Source organism: Lagenorhynchus albirostris, chromosome 15 (genome assembly GCF_949774975.1).
Source record: "Lagenorhynchus albirostris chromosome 15, mLagAlb1.1, whole genome shotgun sequence".
NCBI lineage: Eukaryota > Metazoa > Chordata > Mammalia > Artiodactyla > Delphinidae > Lagenorhynchus > Lagenorhynchus albirostris.
The window spans coordinates 18,776,126-18,789,535 of NC_083109.1; the positions used below are offsets into that span (position 1 = coordinate 18,776,126).

At 44.2% G+C, this 13,410-nt stretch overlaps 1 protein-coding gene and 1 non-coding gene across 13 annotated transcripts in view; both read left to right on the top strand.

Annotated features, from left to right (window-relative positions):
* ZHX3 (zinc fingers and homeoboxes 3) overlaps positions 1–13,410 on the top strand; it is a 147,581-nt gene that overhangs the window by 30,648 nt on the left and 103,523 nt on the right. The gene's annotated exons all lie outside the window — the stretch shown is intronic.
* Positions 9,000–9,106, top strand: LOC132506574 (U6 spliceosomal RNA). The gene has a single exon (XR_009535895.1). It is a non-coding gene; the product is annotated as a U6 spliceosomal RNA (small nuclear RNA).

The following is a 13,410-nucleotide window of genomic DNA, read 5'->3' on the forward strand; positions in this document are numbered from 1 at the left end:
ACGTTTGCCTCTCTTTTCTGTCAACTGGACTGAAACACCTTTTAAAAAGGTTTATAAGAGTTTTATCATACTTAAATGACAGTACATAAATAAGAGTTTTGAAAAGGTCAAGTTACTATATATGCAAATATAGGTGGGGGTAATCAGCTTTGTTCAGTAGGAATAGCTAATGGAGAGTTTCCACTACTCCATGGCTTCAGAAAATCACCGAATATAATATTTGGGCTGTATATTATTAATATTTCACTAATTCTAATGTTTATTAATAATAAATTTAAAAACCAGCGATTTTTTGGTGCCTGGAGTTAATACAGACTACCTAGTCATCCCTAAAGAACTACAGATTTAATACATACTGGCAGTTACTTCAGAAAGCAGTATGTGCTTCTAGATATTTAGTATATAACTACAACAACGTATATGTGACAGTGCTAATAATCTAATATATACCATGGAATTATAGTACAGTAAGACAGAAATGTATCTGAATAATAATCATAATAAAATAAAAAGTATCCCTTGTAAGTAGTAGAAGATACTTTTAGTTTTTGCAGATTTTGATAAAGAGTTTTGAACTGCGTGGGTCCTTTTTGGTTCTGACCTTCTGTTGTTTTTATGGTCCCCTTATACCTGTCACTGAAGAACTAAGACCCTTCATTGTAGATATTTTCTGTAGCAACCTAGACATGACCCTTAGTTTTTCTGAGCCTCAAATTACTCATAAAATGTGGCCTTTTCTTGGCCACACCAACTTCACAGGGTTGTTGAGACATTCAAGTTGGAACTGATGTGCTACTTTCAATGTGAGGGTCCCCCATTTGGTTGTAGGGATAGTGGTCAGGTAATTCTGGCAAGTGAATGCCCCGGAAGGGCTGTATCTTGATTTACAGCCCAGCCCTTGTTCAAGTTTCCTGATTCTTCTTCATCACAATTCAGTGCCTTCTACATCATTTTGTCCCATTCGCATTTAAAAGCATTTCGGGGACTTTCCTGGTGGTGCAGTGGTTAAGAATCCACCTGCTAATGCAGGGGACATGGGTTTGAGCCCTGGTCCGGGAAGATCCCACATGCCATGGAGCAACTAAGCCCGTGTGCCACAACTACTGAACCTGCATGCCACAACTACTGAAGCCTGCGTGCCTAGAGCCCATGCTCCGCAACAAAGAGAAGCCACCGCAATGAGAAGCCCGCGCACCGCAATGAAGAGTAGCCCCCGCTCGCTGCAACTAGAGAAAGCCCGCACGTGGCAATAAAGACCCAACGCAGCCAAAAATAAATAAATGAATAAAAGCATTGCGTTTTATACCCAGTTGGTCATTAGCCAACATTTATGGAGCTTCTGCTATGTGTCAGGCATTGTGTAGGGTGCTGTGGATGTAGAGGTGAGAGGGCCGGACCCTGACTCCAGAGTGCCTGTTTAAGTCCAAGACTGCGCATCAACTTTGGCCTGCATTTCCAGCCTGCTGGTCTTCTCTTCCGATTTCAGACTTGCAAGCCCCTACAATCATGTGAGCCAGTTCCTTAAAATAAATCTCTTAATTTGCATGTGTGTACACACACACACACACACACACACACACACACACACTCTCTCTCTCTCTCTCTCTCTCTCTCTCTCTCTCTCTCTCTCTCTCTCTCTCTCTCTCTCTCTCTCTCTCTTGGTTCTGTTTTCCTGGAGAACCAAGACGGATATGGTACTCAACAAATGCTGTCATTATCAATGCAGAAAGAGGTGGAACAAGTGTGGTAAGCAAGATGCTTAGTGGTTTGGTTTTAGCTGTGTTGAATTTGAGGCGCCCATGGAATCCATGGGGAGATACCGGCAGGCAAATGTAGCCAGGGTGTGGAGAGATCACATGAGTGGTCTAGACTGAAGGGATGTAAATTTGGAAGTCACCAGTCTATAGCTGTCAGTTGAAGCTGTGTTTGTGGGTGATTTCAGAAAGAGAGAACAGAGTTTGTAAGGTAAGGTGAGGTATCAAAATGGAATCCTAGGAAACACTAACATTTAGGGGAGAGGCAGAGGAAGAGGAACCAGTAAAGGAAACCAAGAAGGAGCAGACAGAGAGGAGGAAGGAGAGAGTGGACATGGAAATCATGGCCAGGGAGAATTTCAAGAATGCAGCACTGTCAAGTCCCATATAAAGGTCGAGAGGAATGTTGCTGTCTGTCCATTGAACCTAGCTCTTAGGAGGTATCATTAGAGGTGACTGTTTCAGTGTCATAATTCATTACAGTGGGTGGAATAGAGGACCTGGGGTGATGAAGTGGAGGTGCATGTTTGCTGCTGCTGCTTCTTAAGGAGCTCAGTTATGACGTATGAGGAGAAGGGGCTGTGAACTTCCTGAGGAAGGGATGATTTTAGGATGTGAGGGGTTCTAGCATGTTCAGAGGCTGAAGAAACAGAGCTAGAAGAAAGGAAGAAGGGAGAGAAAGGACAAACGATTGATCAAGGTTTCCTCCATGGATAGAGGGATGTGCACAGGGTCAGTAGTTTTACCAGAGGAGGGATGCCTCTTTCACTTGGTATGGAAAGGGGAAAGGCTATTTGGGGATACAGGTATGTCTATAGAAGCTAGGGGGCTGGAAGTTTTGCCCTCATAAAAGCTTCTATTTTCTTTGTAAAGTGGACCTCTGGCAACATCTGATAGCCAAGGGGAGAGGGTGCAGTAAGGTCTTTGAAGACAGAGGTAAAGGTATAAAATTACTGCTGTGAGACTTGAAAGTGGAGGCTGATTATTGTTGCCCATTGTCTATTGAATGAAAGTTATACTCCGCAGTCTGATGTTTATAAAGTCCTCCAGTCTGCCTTTAACCAATTCTGCCAGACTCCCTATCTTTCCTTGCTTGATTCCAGCACCCTTGTGTACTTTAGCCGAGAGTGTCTCTTGTAGCACCGGAGTGTGGCTTTGCGAGACTGGATGCTGCGGGGGAGCTGCCAGTGGACTGTGAGTCAGGAGTCCTGTGGTCCAATCTTGGCTCCTCCGTTTACTAGCGATGGGACCTTGGACACCCCTTAACGTCTCTCAGTCCGCTTCTTCATTTGTAAACTGTTAATTATAACAACACCAATGATAAGTGATGATGATGATGGTTGTGTCAGATGAGAAAACGTATTTTAAAGTATTTTGAAGAGGATAAGGAGTATATAAATGGAGCTGGTGTCATCAGGCCACGAATAATCCTAGAGCCAGGCGTTTGTATAACCTTTCTTCTTTACCACTAGAGTCCTGTCCCCTTCTCTTCAACTATCTAAATTCAGCCTGTATTACATAGAGAAATGCTAGCTCCTGTAACAGGTAAACCCTGCTGAAATCTCAGTGGCTTAAAACATTTTCATGCTCATTTCAAATCCAATCAGCCATGGAGGTGGGGGGGGGGCCCAGACTGGTGGATGCTCTGCTGTCTTCAAACCATGGTTTCCATGGTTGCCCTGGGTATCGATGTCCAGGAACAGGGTGGGGGGAGAGAATGTCTATGATTGGGAGGCTTTGATGCATCAGGCCTAGGATGGGAGCTGGTGACTAAGGCCAAAGGAGAGATGGTTGAGAGGAGGCATTTACTGGATGGAGATGAATTTGGGGTGTGTGGGTTTTAGTGTGCACAGAAGGGTAGAGGGGGCGAAAAGAGTGAGGCAGGACCTGTGGAGCCTAGGACAGAATGGAGAGGACACTCCTCCTGCCTTGAGAGACAGAGCTGGGGAAGGGGGAAGGGCTGAGGGGCCTAGGACTGTTCCCCATGAAGGCAGGCGGGGCACCACAAAGGTAGGAGAGAGGGCCCCCAGGGCGGGGGGAGACAGGTGGGCGAGAACCCGGGTGTCTACACACCTTCTGAGATGAGCTTCCTAACAGCTGGGGAGGCAGACCCTGTGAGGTGGTGCCTTGACAAGAGACACCCAATTAATAGGCAGCAGAGAAATGAGCTAGGACTTGAGGTTTTTGACATCAGAGCCCCTGGCGGTGAGAGCCAGGAAATATCCCACCTGGAGAACCTGAGAACCTGGACTCTGAAGTAGGCTTGAGGGGAACCCCTGGGGTGGGGGAGGGGAGCACCTCTGTGGTGGCTGTTCCTTTATAGGTGATTCACCCTTTGGCTGCTTGGGTTGGAGGAGGGAGGGCAAGAGAGGAGCATTCCAGGCAGAGGGAGCAGCCTGAGCAAAGATCCTAAGGCAGAAAAGTGCTTAGAGGGTTTGGGGACTGAACAGAGGCCAGCCTGGTCCATGCTGAGCAGGAGGGAGGGTGCGGGAGAAGGTGCTGGGGAGGGAAGCAGGGCCCAGGTCGCACAAGCATGTACAGGTCATGGCCGGGGGATGAGATTTTATTCTAAGGGCAGCAGGAAACCGTTGTACACTTTGCGTGGGGGCAAGATGGGCTGATTTATAGCTTAAAAAGACTACTCTGGCTGTTGTATGGTGAATGGGTGGAAGGAAGGTCACAGGGTATATTGGATGCGGTGGGTAAGGGAAAAGGAATTCAAGACGGAAGTGAGTCTGGAGCTCAGAGCAGAGGTTCAGGCTGGCAAAGAAAATTTGATGCTGTATTTCCTGTTAGCTCCCTCCCTGTTCTCAGCCAAGCTTTCTGTGAGTAGCTTTATCCACCATCTCTACTTCCTCGCCTCCTCAGCTCCAGCCTCTGTGCTCTGGCCTCTGTCACTGCCACTTCCCTGAAATGTCTAGGGCATAGGGCACTTAAGGCCCTTTATGATTAGCCAAGTCCAGGCCTTTGACCCTCTCCTGGCTTGAGCTGCATCCAGTCACACTGTGAGCCATTCCTGCCTTGAAATTCTCCTTAGCCCTCTGTCTCTCTGGCCCTTTTGTGGTCCCCAAGTCCTTAGACCAGTTCTGAAATGACAGCATTACCCAGGCTACTGACCTTGGTCCTCCTGGATTTCCTCTGTGCCTCTTGGAAAAGAAAGAGCCCTCTCCGCTTTCATCAGGACAATGCCTACTTGCCTTTCAGCTTCATGTCAGGTGCCCCCCACCTTCAGGAAGCCTTCCCTGACCCCTCAGGCTGGGTTAGGTGCCGCTTCTCCTCCATTTCCACTTCTCCTGGAATATAAAGTGGATATGGTAGCACTTAGCACCCTGCTTACTTATTAGTCTCCCCAGTCTAACAGTACTGGAAGGATAGGATTACAACGAAATACCCTGTGATCTAGGACAAAGATTGCTTTCTCCAGTTCAGGTGAAAGCCACACTTTATAATGTAGGTATCTACACCTGATTGTATGTCCTTTAGTAGATCATTCATTTCTCACTGGGTCTGAGGGCTGTGAAGTCTGGTATAATGTCTTCTGTGAACAGAAGGAATTCATTTAGCTCCAAAGAATTAGTAATTGTCTCCATCTTCTGAAAGGAAAAAAAGCTGAGAATTTAAGAATATGAATTGCTTCAGAAGAGCTTCTGAAGACCGGCATTGCCTGGTAACTTGGTTCTCTGCTCACTTGCCCCCACCCCGAAACCTGTCACAGGTGCCTCATGTTTTGAGATTCCACAGTTCTGGGTTTGACGTTCCAGCTGCCTCTATGGTGATGAGCATTAACGTTCTCCTGGGCTCAAGTGTGATCGCCTTCAAAGGCAGCAAATGGGCTGAATGAAAGATGTGCTTCTGCCTTTATATCCTTCCCTCCTGCTAACCAGGGGTGAAAAAGAAGAGGTGGGTAGAGACAGCAAAGTGTGCACGTCACACATCTGGAATTTCAGTAAGGTTCTGGGTGGTTAATGTCACTAAACTCTCATGCTTCTCTTTCAAATGCCTTTTTCTACCCTTTCTTTCTTTTTGTCGTTTCTCTCAGTTCCAAACCCACTTTATCTTTTTTGGCAGGTAGAACAAAGAAAAGAAAATGTCGAATCACTTTCTTCCCAGTGGCTGGATTTTTAGAATCTTTTAAAATTTTTTTCCCCGTGTTTAGTTTTCTGAGACTAACAGAGCAAGAAGCAGAGATGCCTTTGACTAAGTGGAACTCTTAGCTTCCTTACTCAAAATAATGCTGCAGGTTGTACTTGTGTTTTTTGGATGTAGTGTTGGGCTGATTATTTTCTAAGAAAAGAACACTGTAAGATTGTTATTTATTTATTTATTTATTTATTTATTTTTGCGGTACGCGGGTCTCTCACTGTTGTGGCCTCTCCCGTTGCGGAGCCCAGGCTCCGGATGCGCAGGCTCACCGGCCACGGCTCACGGGCCCAGCCGCTCCGCGGCATGTGGGATCTTCCCGGACCGGGGCACGAACCCGTGTCCCCTGCATCGGCAGGCGGACTCTCAACCACTGCACCACCAGGGAAGCCCTGTTATTTATTTTTAAATTTAGACATCTCTCAAATGAAATAAGAATGCCTAAGTGTGTGTAACAAGGGACTAAGTTTGAGTCCCCACATTACTCTCTCGAGGGTTTGCTGTTCTCAGGATGAGAAATGCTTGCACACACACGAACTCCACTGTTTTGATTCCCACTTATGTTTATTTCTGGTGTCCAAACAAGACATTAGGATTACAGATGCTCAGATAGGAAAGGACGCAGGGTTTTCCAGTGTGCCCACCAGTGAGATCCCTTCTTACGTGGGGGACCTCTCTGTTAGCCTGAGAACATTCTTCCTCACAGGAAACTACAGTCTTTGACCCTTTGGATTTACTTAGTGAGTCTCTTCCACCACATGTTCAACCCTTTAAGTACTTGAAGACAGCTATCTTCCCTTTTATTGCCCAAGCCCTTCTTTATAGACTGTGGATTCCTGGTTTCTTCAGATATAACCTCCTTCCTTTTTCTACATATTGTGGTCCTAATAGAGCATCCCATGGTTTTGTTAGCTTTCTCTGGTGGCTCCATCTCTTGTTAAACTTACTCTCAGCTGAAACCCGCCCTCGTGGAACCTGCCTCTGAGCGGAGGTTCTAAAATGTCTATTTAACGGACTATTTTTTATCTCAGTGGTCTTACGTAACAGGAAAGCATTTTGTTACATTTGATAATGTTGTAATATACTTTCCCTTAAAAGAAAACAAAGGCTTTTAAGTCCTAGGGTGCAGGTAAAATACCAGTAAGGCATGGAATTTGATTTCTCGCCAGAGGAGGCTTAAGCAAGTTCAGTTGGGTCTGATAATAAAGGCTGGCATTGACTGTGCCCTCAGAGCATGCTGCCACTGTGCCAGGGATTGTTACACATATCATTTAGTTTCATACTCACAACGACCCTGGTAAATAATGATATCATTAATAGTAGACACTGTTACTGACCTCATTTTAATGGTGAAGAAATGGAGTCTTAGAAAGGTTGGGACTTGCCCATGTTTCACATATCATAGTGTGACCCAGACCTTGAGCTCCTCCTATGCCACTATCCTCCCTCTCTGACACCTTTCTGCTGGGTAAAGCTCTGTGTACCATGCCCTTCTCTTGTGCCTCACGTTTAGCTCTCTGGTCTTCTTAATTAAAAAGTAAATTTTAAAAAGAAAGAATTGGGTGGTTCTTTGCAACTCACCAGGGCCCCTAGAAGAGTGCTCTGCATATGGTGGGTGCTGACAGGAGAACTGAGGTCCTTAGTTCTGTGTCTCCAGGGCCAAGAAAAGTCCATCTTAAACCAGTAAAAGTCTGATGCTGTCATGGTGGGCTAGGACTAAACCTTTGATTTGCCTTTGGGCAGCTGGCTAGCACAGACCAAAGGGGAGAGTATGGTTATTGTCGTTGAGGTTGGACCAGCAGCCAGGACCGAATACAGGGATGTGATACCCAGATCAGTCTTGGCTCTGTCTTCCACACGCACCCTCTGTGAGCCTTAGTGTCCTCCTTTCCTGGGAGTTGGGAGGGAGAGAAATGTATGAGGGTAGCAGGGAGCTGTTTACTCCACGTTCTTTTCCCACTCTTTCAGAGGTTAAAATAGCCCATTTGGTGTTGGAGAGTCAGTTCTTGTGCCCTGTTTCCCAACTCCACACTTGAGACAGTGGCACAGTTGGAAGGATGGGACTTTGGGAAGCTGCTCTTTCCCCTCCCCCAGTCCCTAAGAAATTGGTGAGTTGGAGACCATTTTAAACTGGGGGTAAAACTGGAACTCTTTATTTTATTTACTTTTCTTTTTATTTTTTTTCCCCATATTTCCTCCCTCTTGCATCTCCCTCCCACCCTCCCTATCCCACCCCTCTAGGTGGTCACAAAGCACTGAGCTGATCTCCCTGTGCTATGCGGCTGCTTCCCGCTAGCTACCTATTTTACATTTGGTTGTGTATATATGTCAGTGCCACTCTCTCACTTCATCCCAGCTTACCCTTCTCCCTCCCCAAGTCCATTCTCTGTGTCTGCATCTTTATTCCTGTCCTGCCCCTAGGTTCTTCAGAACCATTTTTTTTTTTAGATTCCATATATGTTAGCATGCGGTATTTGTTTTTCTCTTTCTGACTTACTTCACTCTGTATGACAGTCTCTAGGTCCATCCACTTCACTACAAATAACTCAATTATGTTTCTTTTTATGGCTGAGTAATATTCCATTGTATATATGTGCCACATTTTCTTTATCCATTCATCTGTCGATGGACACTTAGGTTGCTTCATGTCCTGGCTATTGTAAATCGAGCTGCAATGAACATTGTGGTACATGACTGTTTTTGAATTATGAAAACTGGAACTCTTTAAGTGAGCCTGGACTGAGGAATTAAAATCTAGGTCTGCCCAGAATGTCACCCCCCGTTCACAGGGCCCCAAGGGTTTAGGAACTGATGTTAATTCCCCTGTGGTCTGAGGAGAGGGGCTCAGTTGTAGGACTACTTCAGGCCTAGTGGGGGAGCACAGGCTAGTCCTGCCAGTCAGGTATCTTAGAATCATCAGGTCCTGCCTGTGTGTGCCTCTCAGCCTGAGATGAACTCTGGAACTGCCCATTCTCCCTGTGATTCAAGGTGTAAATGCTGTAGATGGAATGCTGTCGATAGGACTTTATTAGTCAGAGTCCCGACAGGAAAAGCTGGTATTCTCAATTTAGGGAAATGATGGGAGAGTTAAAGAGGTGTGGATAGGTGCTCGCTTCGGCAGCACATATACTAAAATTGGAACGATACAGAGAAGATTAGCGTGGCCCCTGCGCAAGGATGACACGCAAATTCGTGAAGCGTTCCGTATTTTTGACACAAGAGGGAAGAGAGATGGGAACATATGTATATGTATAACTGATTCACTTTGTTATAAAGCAGAGACTAACATACCATTGTAAAGCAATTATACTCCAATGAAGATGTTAAAAAAATAATAAAAGAAAAAAAAGAAAAAAAGAGGTGTGGATAGGATGTAGAGGAAATCTCAAGGGACAGAGCAGGAACCCAGAGTTGTGGTAATGGTGGAACTAATACCACCCCTAGCTGCAGTGAGACAAGTGGATGGAGTGGCCATCAGAAGCCAGAAGAGATTGTCGTTTAGAAGAGGTCACCTTGAGAGGAGCAGTGACTTCTGGTTGAGGGATACAGCCGGCAGAAGTAGAATATTCGAATTCCTAACCTCACCCTTTCCTCGCCCTGTGCCCCCACCCCCCTGTTTCCTTCCCTGACCTCTTTCTGGGACTCAGCATTGGACAAACTCAATTAGAAGTCTAGGGCACAGAGGCTTGTTGATGGGATCCATAGAGATCAGTCTGCGGGGGCAGGAGCAAGGTAGGGAAGGGTGGAGAGTGCACCTGGAGAGCAATAGAAAGATACTAGACAGAAGGACCACGTGACTTCACGATGGACAGAACTTGTGTGTGCGTGTGTGTGCGTGTGTGTGTGTGTGTGTGTGTGTGTGTGTGTGTGTGTGTAGTGCAAGGTGGGAAAAAAGGATAAGGTAAGCATTTCTTACCATAGCCACGTGTTAGGTACTTTCTCCTGATCCAATCACCTTGCGGGGTAAGTAGAAGTATTTATATGTTATAGATGTGGACAACTTGAACCCAAATCTCTTGTCCCTAAGTCAGTTCAGTCCTGGTGATCCCTGTGGTGACAGATGGTAGCCAGATAGCTCTCACATCTGACTTTCTCTGAGCCCATTCCAGAAAGCCACCGTTCATGGCATTGCTGGGAGAGCCGGGGGGAACTGTAAAAGAGCTGCTGTGTATTTTTTTTTTTTTTCCTTCACATCTGTGAACTTGAAGAGAAGGGGAAAGAGGAGGAAGAAAATTCAACTTGGCATGAACGATGTTAACTGAGATCAAATAAGGTGAAAAGCAAAATAGAATCCAGAAATTTAGTTTTGCTTTTACCCAAAGTTCATGCGCAGCTGCTGTACAAAGTCCTTTTTACGTTCCACGAATGTTAAGCACTGTTCATAACATGAATCTCATTTTCTTTTACTTTTAGTTGTTTATGAAAAATAGCTTTATAAAAGACAAAGAACCAATTGAACATTAAGCTCCAACTGTGTGTCACCTTTGTGATTTCATTTCTTGCTGATACACAAATTATTACACTTATAAGTTAAAACTATTTTGATTCCTGATACATTCATTGTAAAATTGTTTATTGAACGGTCAACAGTGAAATTGAAATTTTAAATTTAAAAAAGAGAAATTCTCACAACCTAGAAAATAAACTTTAAATTTTTCTTTTTTTTTCTAGTTTTCATTACATGCATACATAGATTTTACATGGCTAGAATTGTGCAAGTTTATGTTGTTTTCTTGTCATTAGGTGTATATTTCCATGTTGCTATATAACCTTCATGATTATTTAAAATAGTTTTTCAATTCACCTTAAACATTCTCCTACTTGTTAGATGTTGTTTATTTCCCCTGCTTCATGCCATAAAAAGATTGGCGGTTTTATTGAACATTTAAGTGGTTTATTTACTGTTTTTCTTTATAAACGTTGTTCATTTGAATCTCCATGCATCTAGTTTCCCCATCCCCTCCCTCTTTTGTTCTTTGTGGCAGAGGGAAAGGAATTGTTATTTTTTTAGGATAATTTCTCAGCAGTGGGATGAGCAACTCTGAAGGTATATCAAGGGACATTAAATAGAGTAGTTCTAAGGGTCACTGAGAGAAGTAAGATTACAGTTAAAATGAGTCATTAAGCAGAGTTGTTGCTTAAAATGTTAATACGGATTTTTATTAAATCCTAGGTTTAAAAAACTACTGCTAAAAGAGAAATTAAACACCATTTACATTTACATATAAAATTTAGCTGAAACCCTAAGTTGTGATTAAGTTTAAAAAAATTTGTTCTTGGCTAAATTGAATATAGTGTAATTCTGAACAAATTTTGTGTTTGATTAATGATATTGGCCCCGGTTATCCTGCATCCCTGGAATATAGCATTGGCCCGGGAGTCCCCTGGGCTACTCCCCGGGAAGCATGCATCCCCTCCCTAACCCATTCTGCTCAGCCCAGCGGGGCCAGGCCACTTTCATCTGTGCCCTCTTTATGAAGGTGGAGCCCCCTGGCCAGAGGGGCTTCCTTGTATGGTGCCCTTGCCCTTCCACTTGCCTTCCGTCTGCCACAGTTCTGCTTTCTGGAACAACAGACAAGTTTCTTCCTCTAGTCGGGAAGCTTTAGAAAATCAGAGAGCAGTTCTGGTTTTCGCTCTGTCCTTAGCTCCTGGCATAGTGCCTGGCACATAGCAGAGTCTCAAAAACACATTTGCAGAATGAAATGTCTTGAGACGGTCCTTTAAATGTGTGAATACAACCATGATGTCCCCACTTAGTCGCCTCCTCTTTGGGTTTAATGTCCTCTAGGTCAGCCATTCCTCATGGAACACTCTCCGGATCCCTTTCCCTCCCAGTTGGGTTCTCACCATTGTCTTTGACCACGGTTTGCTCTCAGTCACACTTAGAATATGTGGCCAGATCTGCAGCCTGTTCTCCAGAAGTGGTCTGATTTGCAGTAATACAGTCAAGTGTGCACTACTTTTTTTTCTTTAGCAAATTGCTGGTTGCTTACATCTTTTCACGTGATCTGCTATCAAGCCTGGCCTGCTCCAGGAGGTGCTTGTGCAATTGAGTGTTTCCTTCTAGATTAGTGTCACTTGGGATTTGATGAAGGCTCTTCAGTATCTTCATGTGAGTCATTAGTAAAAGTGAGGAAGAGGGGAGGCCCATGGAAGAGCTCTGGAAACCTCCCTCCACATTGACAGTAATCCCCTAATCCCATGCTTCTTTCAAACTGTGATGTGCATACAAATTACCTGGGGGTTTGGTTAAAATGCAGATTCTGATTCAGTAGGTCTGGGTGCACTCTGAGATTCCGTCTTTCTAACAAGTTGCCAGGTGATGCTGATGCTGCAGGTCTATCAGGTCATACTTTGAGTAGAAAGGCCCAGTTTTGGGAAAGAGTTGTTCATGAGAAAAAATCCTTCAGTGTTTGGATAGCTGTGCTGTGCCCATCAGAGCCCCCAGAAGATACTCTCTGATACAGATACTTGACCCCAAATACTCAGAGGTTCATCTCCTACCTCACTAAGTAAATGAAGAAAACAAGAGTGATGCTATTTCACCAGCTTCCAAGTGGTATGTACCTCTCTGTGCATGTTTGTTGGACCCTTTATTCCAGCCTGACTAGCCGTTATCCAACATATTTGGTATCTTTTCAAGTTTCTTGTCATCTGGACATTTGATAAAAGTGCTCATGTAAACTGAGCACTTTAAAAATTTTTTCATGGTTATGGTATACCTTCCTATACCAGAAAGTTACCAGAAGAGAAACTGAATGGATATTTAGTTTTTTAAACATTGGTTATAAGATACAGTGTTCCTGATAAAATTCTTTTATAAGAAATATTATGGAGCATCCAAATTTTTTTACTCTATTGGAATTTGGAGAAAATGGATGCATTGTTGAAATTACATTCCTAAGCTGAAATATCCTCATGTAGCTGGCAGCCTTTCAGTAACAGATTTAGCAAGTGAGTCTGTAGAACACAAGGCAGGGAGGTCATGAGCACCTGACCCCCCCCTTTCTCCAAGGTTTCTCTCTCTTAGCTCAGGGGACAGGTACTTTTCTTTTGCCCTTTGTACAAGGCAGGTAACACTGTGGCCAAGACTTTTTTGGTCAGTTCAGGGAATGATTATTATGTCAAAATGTAGAGAGAAAAAATATCGACACTTACTTATTTTGTAGAGCTTATTGTGACCTGGTCACCTTTTCCTTTTTTTTTTTTCCCCCAATGGAAACGGAAGGAATTTTGATTTAATTTTATTATTTATTTTTTGATTGGAACATAGGTGATGTACAATGTTTCAGGTGTACAGCAAAGTGATTCCGTTATGTGTGTGTGTGTGTGTGTGTGTGTGTGTGTGTGTGTATAGTTCCCTGTGATGTACAATAAGTCCTTGTTGTTTATCTGTTTTATATATAGTAGTGTGAATCTGTTAATCCCAGATTCCCAATTTATCCCTCCCCCCTTATCCTTTTTTGAAAATAGTAGGTGTGGCCACCACCATGGAAGGTATGCAGCTCACTGAATA